This window comes from Ornithorhynchus anatinus, chromosome X3, assembly GCF_004115215.2.
Source record: "Ornithorhynchus anatinus isolate Pmale09 chromosome X3, mOrnAna1.pri.v4, whole genome shotgun sequence".
Classification (NCBI taxonomy): domain Eukaryota; kingdom Metazoa; phylum Chordata; class Mammalia; order Monotremata; family Ornithorhynchidae; genus Ornithorhynchus; species Ornithorhynchus anatinus.
This window is the reverse complement of record NC_041751.1, coordinates 342,173-351,451: the sequence shown is the minus strand read 5'-3', so window position 1 is coordinate 351,451 and position 9,279 is coordinate 342,173.

Sequence of the window (9,279 nt, the reverse complement as noted above, 5' to 3'; positions counted from 1 at the left end):
ACAGGATCCCACAAAGAAGACACTTGTCCAGGGGGAACTGCAGGTACATTCGTCTCCGGGAGGTGAGTACTTTACTCCCAGAAAAAAATGAAATGTTTCCTCGCGTGGATCAAGTCCATCGTGAGTAACTTTAAAAAAACTCAGTGCATTTCCCTCTTGATCTCATTGAGATGCCATGAGATTCACTCCCAATTCTGCAAGTTTTAGGAAAATGTCTTGCAATCCCCAGAGGGAAGGCACAACCTAAATACATCATCATCATCATCATCATAACAATAATATGTGTTGATGGTGGGTGGGGACACATGTTGATATATTCCTGCAATATTTTGGATTCCTACCGGGAGGCAATTAGAGGGTGCGATAATTGTACATTATACTAATTTTGCTTTTCCCTTCAGTGGTTTTAGATTTTTTAACATAGTAGGCTGCTTATAATCATTTCCCCTAGTTATTTCTGTTTGCCTGTCAGCTGAGCTACCCCACAATCTTGGCAATTTACTAGCGCAATACAAAATGAGGAGGAAAAAGGCACGATTTTTTTCTATCGCTGTCTAGTACTTTGGTTCAGACGGTCTCAAGAGGTGGGGAGCAAGAGATAGCCGGGGCCTCAGTTAGCAGGGGTAATAATAATCCCGGTATTTCTTAAGTGCTGACTGTGTGCCAGGCACTGTTCTAAGCACTGGGGTAGATGCAAGATAGTCGGGTGGGACCCTGTCCCTTTCCCACATAAGGCTCCCAGTCTTCACCCCCATTTTACAGATGAGGGAGCTGAGGCCCGGAAAAGTGAAGCGACTTGCCCAACGCCACACAGCAGACAAGTGGCAGAGCCGGGATTAGAACCCAAGTCTTTCCGACTCCCAGGTCTGTGTTCTATCCCCTCGGCCAGACCGCTTCTCCTTGTCCGGTCCCCAGAGGAAGCACTCGGTCAGTCCCGTGGCTTGACTGTGCTGATTCTCTTCCCCTCTTCAAAACCCTAATTAAAACTCACCTCCTCCAAGAGGCCTTCCCAGACTGAGCTCCTCTTCTCCCTCTACTCCCTCTCCCACCCCCCCTTCACCTCTCCGCAGCTAAACCCTCTTTTCCCCCTTTCCCTCTGCTCCTCCCCCTCTCCCTTCCCATCCCCTCAGCACTGTACTCGTCCGCTTAACTGTATATATTTTCATTACCCTATTAATTTTGTTAATGAAATGTACATCGCCTTGATTCTATTTAGTTGCCATTGTTTTTACAAGATGTTCTTCCCCTCGACTCTATTTATCGCCATCGTACTTGTCTGTCTGTCCGTCTCCCCCGATTAGACCGTAAGCCCGTCAAACGGCAGGGACTGTCTCTGTCTGTTGACGACTTGTTCATTCCAAGCGCTTAGTACAGTGCTCTGCGCCTAGTAAGCGCTCAATAAATACTATTGAATGAATGAATGAATGAACTCTATGGGCCAGTGCGGCTGGAGAGGCCGTCGGGCCACGGACGCTCTTTTCGGGCCGTGCGTGTCCCGGTCCTGAAGACGGGCCTGCCCGTGCCTTCGAGCCTTCGAGCCTGCCGTTCCAGATCCGGCTCTCGCGGCTCTCACGGGTCTGGCGCTCGCCACTGCCCAACCGCCGGCCCACCGCGGCTACTGCTTCTCCCAACGGGCCACAAGGCCTGGTTGGAAGCTGAGTTTTGCTCTGCCCTCAGAGCCTTTCTTCTGCCTTCCGAGCCTTTCTTGACAAGCGGTGTCTGGGGCCCGGGCCTGGGAGGCGGGCCCGGGACCTGCGTTCTAATCCCAGCTCCGCCACGTGTCTGCCGTCTGTGACTTTGGGAGAACCGCTTCACTTCTCTTGGCCTCAGCTACCTCATCTGTCAAATGGGGATTAAGACTGTGAGCCCCACGTGGGACAGGGACCGTGTCCAACCCGATTAACTCGTGTCTACCCCAGTGCTTCGACCGGTGCTCGGCACACAGTAGCGCTCAACGAGTACCGTATCTATTATTATTTGGCTAGTCTGCCTTGCGGCTCGCCTGGGCCCCCTTTCAGCTCAGCAGACAGCAGCTGCAGCTTCTTCCTGCCCGGGCAGCAGATGTCCCCTTTGTTGGTTCCTTTATAGCGCCTACTCTGCTCTACTCGTCTCCTCGTAAAGAGCACATTCCTCAGCCACGGTGAGTCACGCTGAGTCCTGCTGGGCGAGGTCGCCGATGTGCCCCATTTCCTTATCTGGGGGGGGAAGCAGGACGGTCTTCAGACGCCCAGAGCCCAGTCAGCAACCGGAAGGCCAGAGTCGGGGTCCCCAGCCTTCGGTGAAGGGGCTCTCCCCGTCAGAAGGATGTGCCGTTACGGCTCAGCGAATGCACTAGAGCAGTAAGAGACTACGGTAAACGGGCAGCCTAAGGAGTCCGCCACGGCCGACACCAGCGGGTCAAAAACGAGCACGTTTTTGTCCTTCGGAAAAAAGAACCCACCCGCCTGTCAAACCGTCAGTCGTATTTACGGAGCGCTTACTGCGTGTAGAGCAGTGTACGGAGCGTTTGGGAGAGTCCAATATAACATTCTAACAGACGTTTCCTGCCCCCAAGGGGCTTACAGCCCAGAGCGGGGAGACAGATGTTAATAAAAATAAATAAGATTACGGCTGTGTACATAATTGTTCTGTTTTGCTTTGCTGTCTGCCTCCCCCGTTTAGACCGTGAGCCCGTCATTGGGCAGGGATGGTCTCTCTCTCTCTTGCCGAATTGTACATCCCAAGCGCTCAGTCCAGTGCTCTGCACATAGTAAGTGCTCAATCAGTATGACTGAATGAATGACTAAGTGCTGTGGGGCTGGGAGGGGCGAAGAATAAAGAGAACAAGTCAAGGCGACACAGGAGGGAGTGGGAGAAGAGGAAAGGAGGGCTTAGTCAGGGAAGGGCTCTTGGAGGAGGTGGGCCTTCAAAAAGGCTCTGAAGGTGGAGAGAGTCACTGTGGGATACGAAGAGGGAGGGCGTTCCAGGCCACAGGCGGGACGTGGGCTAGAGAAGCAGCGTGGCTCAGTGGACAGAGCCCGGGCTTGGGAGTCAGAGGTCATGGGTTCTAATCCCGGCTCTGCCACTTGTCTCAACTGTATATGTCTTCATCACCCTATTTATTTTGTTTATTTTGTTTAATGAGATGTAGATGTTCTTCTCCTTGACTCTATTTATTGCCATTGTTCTTGTCTGCCCGTCTCCCCCGATTAGACTATAAGCCCGTCAGAGGGCAGGGACTGTCTCTATCGTTTGCCGACTTGTACATTCCAAGCGCTTAGTACAGTGCTCTGCACATAGTAAGCGCTCAATAAATACTATTGAATGAATGAACTTGTCAACTGTGTGACTTTGGGCAAGTCACTCCACTTCTCTGGGCCTCGGTTCCCTCATCTATAAAATGGGAATGAAGACCGTGAGCCCCATGAGGGACAACGTGATCACCTTCTATCCCCCCAGCGCTTAGAACAGTGCTTTGCACATAGTAAGCGCTTATTATTATTATTATTAGAGGTCAGCAGAGAGATTGACGAGATTGAGGTACAGTGAGAAAGTCGGCATTAGAGGAGCAAAGCGTGCGGGCTGGGTTATAGTGGGAGAGCAGCCAGGTGAGGTAGGAGAGGGCAAGGTGATTGAGTGCTTTAAGGTCAATGGTGAGGAGTTTCTGTTTGTTGTGGAGTTGGATGGGCACCGACTGGAGGTCCTCGAGGAGTGGGGAAAACACGGCCTGAACGTTTTTGCAGAAGAATAACCTGGGCAGCAGTGGGAAGTACAAACTGGAGTGGGGAGAGACAGGAGGCTGGGTGGTCAGCAGGGAGGCCGATAAAGAAATCAAGGCAGGAGAGGATAAGGGCTCGGATTAACCCGGTAGCACTTTGGAGAGGAAAGGGCAGGTTTTAGCGACGTAGTGAAGGTCAAACCGACAGGATGTGTTCTTTCCTTGGGCTGTCTCTCCACTGTTTTGCAAAACCTAGCGCGTGAAAACAAAAGCAGTTTGAGTGGTAAAATTTCTAAAGTTAGATTCCTCGTATTTTTCTAGACCGTAAAGGCGATGTGGGCCAGGAATGCATCCGCTCCCAAGCGCTTAGGACAGTGCTCTTCACCTAGTAAGTGCTCAATAAATACCATCGATCGATTTTCTCTGCGACTGTTTCTCCCTCTAACAACCGGGGAACCCAGGCAGACGCCGTCCACTGTCCACTCACAGTCAGCACCTCAGGGAATGCCACAGGTGGGGAATTAAATCCTAGCCCATGGATTAGTTGCTTTAAGATGAAAACCTCACGGAGATAAAAGTGGCCACATAAGGGTAAAGTTATGGACACACAACACGATTAAGAATCAAAATTTTGAAACTCCCATTAGCTGCCATTGCGATCGAGACTATCTCAGAGATCCAGAGACGATTTGATTTGCTGTTCTCAGGACCCGAGCATTTATATTGTACTCTCCCGTACTCTGGTACTTTGCCCACAGTAAGGGCTCAGTAAACACGACTGACTTGAATGGAAGGTGATTTCTTTTTTTTTTTTTTGGTCCCGACGCAGAACCCAGCCAGTGTCTTAGAAGCCACGTGAGCCTAACAGACGGGCAGCAGACTGAAAAAAGGCTGTGTCTTCTAGTCCCAGATTTCACTGCTGTAGAAACTTCGGCAAGTTGGTGTAAGGGGTTGTAGCGGATGTGTTGGATTTTCAGGATCATCTCTGTCACCGTTTCCGAGTTGAGGTTTCGTTTTTTTTTCCCCCGAGGGGCTTCGAGAGCCATTTCGCGTTGGGAATAGAGCTCGGAGCCCTTTAGAAAATGTCATTTCAAATGCTGCCTCTGGACCGTTGGATGAAGGCTGGAGTCGGCTGCCCAAACCTCCGGTTCGAGAAGATCGGGCCCGTTTTCTCCACTTTCCTCTACCCCATCGTCCTTCTGCGTCCCCCTTGAAAACAATGGAGATGAACGCAATTTCACTTGGATCGTTCTCCCTTTTTTGGTAGTTTTACCGGCTTCGGTTGGGAAATATCATCCAAGTGAAATCTGCAGGTTGGTGAAAGGCTCTTGTGGAAACTGGGCCTTTTGGGCTTGCTTAACGTGAGGTAGGTCCGCTCCACGCAGACACAGGTCAAAAATGACCTTGCTCGAAAACTCCCTTAGAAACCCACGAGGGCAGTCCGACCATCCGTCCATCCCTCAACAGATGTTTTGGAGAGGGTAAGGAGAGCCCGTTGACCTTTCAAAGGTGCCACTGATCCCTCTGGGGCCAATAAAGTCATCACGGGGAGGAGTTATTTTCTAGGCTAGTTCCTCTGGCCTGGAGCGCCCTCCATCTTCGTATCTAACGGACGATTCCTCTCCCCACCTTCAAAGTCTTATTGGAGGCACGTTTCCTCCAAGAGGCCTTCCCTGACTGAGCCCTCAATCAATCAATCGATGGTATTTCAGGAGCGCTTACCGTGAGCAGGGCACAGTAGTAAGCGCTTAGGAGAGCACAACACAGCAGAATCAGTAGGCCCTGCTTGTAACCAGCTTACCTCATTTCCTTTTCTCCCACTCCCCTGTGCGCTGCCCCGATTGTTTTCCCTTTCACCCCGCCCTCCACCGCACAGCACTTAGAATAATAATAATAATAATGATATTCGTGTTTGTTAAGCGCTTACTATATGCAGAGCACTGTTCTAAGCGCCGGGGGCGATACAAGGTAATCAGGTCGTCCCACGTGAGGCTCACAGTTAATCCCCATTTTCTAGATGAGGTAACTGAGGCCCAGAGAAGTGAAGTGACTCGCCCACAGTCACCCAGCTGACGAGTGGCAGAGCCGGGAGTCGAACCCATGACCTCCGACTCCGAAGCCCAGGCTCTTTCCATTGAGCCACGCTGCTTCCCTACAGATATATAATAATAATAGTGATGGTATTTGTTAAGCGCTTACTATGTGCAAAGCACTGTTCTAAGCGCTGGCGGGGGGGGATATAAGGTGATCAGGTGGTCCCACGGGGGGCTCACAGTCTTAATCCCCATCGGGCAGATGAGGGAACTGAGGCAAAGAGAAGTCAAGTGACTTGCCCAAAGTCACCCAGATGAACAAGCGGCGGAGCGGGGATTAGAACCCATGACCTCCAACTCCCAAGGCCGGGCTCTTTCGACTGAGCCACACTGCTTCTCAGCCTATGTACGTAGCCATAATTTATCTATTTATTTTCACGCGTCTCCCCCTCTAGACTTTAAGCTCATTACGGGTGGGGAAAGTGTCTGTCGTATGGTTGTTTGTACTCTCCCAGGCACTTGGTTCAGCGCCCTGCACACAGTGAGCGCACAATAAATACGATGGATCGATCGATAGTCGTTTGTTTTTTTACCCACCGAGAGTGCTCCCCAGGTTCAAACCAGTGATCCGGCAGGTAAAAGTCCCAGAGCAGATCGAATGACCAGATTTTGTTAGAGAAGGGGCCTTTCGATAAGTCAAATCGATACCCTGGGACTACAAGCTCAGTGCTTTCGAGGACTTGGTTGACCTCTAGATGAGAAGACCCTCTAAGAGCAGTAAAGCTGCTCAAAGGGAGGCTAGGCTAGGCTAGCCATTCCCGGAGAGAGAATGAGGGCTATGGATCCCCTTATCTTAGCCGTCAATTGCGCGGCCTTCGGGAAAGAAATCGTTAAAGTGGAAATGTCGGCGCAGCATGGTATGTTGTGAGAATAACCAAGAGAGACCGTGGTAAATGGGGAAGAAGGGAATGCCTTATATGGAAGATGAAAAACTTTAGCGAACCACTGTCCGGGAAGTCTGGAACTCACACAGGCCCATCGTGTTAGTGATTTGCGGCCCGGGGTGAAGGAATATGGGCCGCCGGGCCCCCGGCATTCCGTTCAGGGGCACCTCCTCCCATCTCGGGCTACCTTCATTCATTCAATAGCATTTATTGAGTGCTTACTATGTGCGGAGCACTGTACTAAGCGCTTGGAACGGACAATTCGGCAACAGGGACAATCCCTGCCCGATGACGGGCTCACGGTCTAAATCATTCAATAGTATTTACTGAGCGCTTATTACGCGCGGAGCACTGTACTAAGCGCTTGGAACGGACAATTCGGCAACAGATAGAGACAATCCCTGCCCGATGACGGGCTCACGGTCTAAATCATTCAGTAGCATTTACTGAGCGCTTATTACGCGCGGAGCACTGTACTAAGCGCTTGGAACGGACAATTCGGCAACAGGGACAATCCCTGCCCAATGACGGGCTCGCGGTCTAAATCATTCAATAGTATTTACTGAGCGCTTATTATGCGCGGAGCACTGTACTAAAGTGCTTGGAACGGACAATTCGGCAACAGATAGAGACAATCCCTGCCCGATGACGGGTTCACGGTCTAAATCATTCAATAGCATTTACTGAGCGCTTACTATGCGCGGAGCACTGTACTAAGCGCTTGGAACGGACAATTCGGCAACAGATAGAGACAATCCCTGCCCGATGACGGGCTCACGGTCTAAATCATTCAATAGCATTTACTGAGCGCTTACTATGCGCGGAGCACTGTACTAAGCGCTTGGAAAGGACAATTCGGCAACAGGTAGAGACAATCCCTGCCCGATGACGGGCTCACGGTCTAAATCATTCAATAGTATTTACTGAGCGCTTACTATGCGTGGAGCACTGTACTAAGCGCTTGGAACGGACAATTCGGCAACAGGTAGAGACACTCCACGCCCCTCTTTTGCTCCAGAGATCAGAGGAACCGGTTGGACTCATGCGAGCGGACGCTACAAGTCAGAACTGAAATGGACTGAGCAGAAACAGGGCGGAGAGGAAAGGAAGAGCAAAGTTTGGGACGGATAGGGGAAAAGTCAGCTCCTCCCCCTTTCTCAGCCCTCACCATCCTTCATTTTCCCGTTCAGGTTTCTCCAGCCAACGACCCGAATCCCCATGAAGGAGGGAACTGGATGAGGAGGGGAGGCGCCCTGCAATTTCTGGCCTAGAATCCCGGAGGGAGGTTGGTTGGGCGGCAGGGAACAGGCTCCACCGGAAATCTAACGACACTTCACGCCCTCGGCAAGCCGTTCTCTCGGAAACCCCATCCCCAGGTTCTCAAGTATCAAGGAGGACATTTTGAGAGCGGGAGGCCCGAGGAAGCGCCGATTAAGGTCGTCTCGACCGAGCAGCGGCTTCTAGCACTTGCGTGGAGTCACTGTGCGCTACATTATTTATGCTGGTATCGCTTGGGGAGTAGATGCCACGCCAAGGACCGTGGGGAATGGCAAGGCTCGGGTGTAAAATGCTCCGTGCTGGCCCAGCAAGGGAAGGGAGGCAGGGGCGGGGGGACGGTCCTCGCAGGCCTGACCCAGAGCCGGGGCGCCAGCTGGCTTTTTTTTTTTAAAGTACCTGTGAAGCGCTTACTCTGTGCCAAGCACTGCACTGAGCACTGGGATAGATACAGGCTCATCGGGTTGGCCACAGTCCCTGTCCCACATGGGGCTCACGGGCTTATCCCCATTTTACAGATGAGTCAGTCAATCAGGTAATCGAATTTGCGGGGAACGTGTCTGCTTGTTGTTACAGTGTACTCTCCCTAGCGTTTAGTACAGTCTTTTGCACACTGTAAGCGCCAAGCGTGCAATACGATCGAATGAATGGAGCACTGTGTGCAGAGCCCCGTACCTGTTCTCATATCAGACAGATAATTGCACTCTTCCACTTTGAAACCTTACTGAAGGCCCATCTCCTCCAAGAAGCCTTCCCCGACTGAGCCCTCATCTCTTCTTCTCCCACTCCCTTCTGCGCCGCTCTGACTTGCTCCTTCATTCATCCTCCCATCTCCACAGTACATATGTTTATCTGTATATCTGTAATTTAGTTATTTATTTGTATTAATGTCTGTCATCTCTAGACTGTGAGCTCATTGTGGGCAGGAATAATAATGATAATAATAATAATGTTGGTATTTGTTAAGCGCTTACTATGTGCAGAGCACTGTTCTCAGCGCTGGGGGAGAGACAGGGTCATCAGGTCGTCCCACGTGGGGCTCACAGTTAATCCCCATTTGACAGATGAGGTCACTGAGGCCCAGAGAAGTGAAGTGACTCGCCCACAGTCACCCAGCTGCCGAGTGGCAGAGCCGGGAGTCGAACCCATGACCTCTGACTCCCGAGCCCAGGCTCTTTCCACTGAGCCACGCTGTTTCTCTGTCCCTCCCCCCAGCGCTTAGAACAGTGCTTGGCACATAGTAGGCGCTTACCGGATGCCATCGTCATCAACGACAACTCCGACCGAAGGAGCTTTGGGGGATGGGGGGGGGGAGGAGAAGGCAACGACA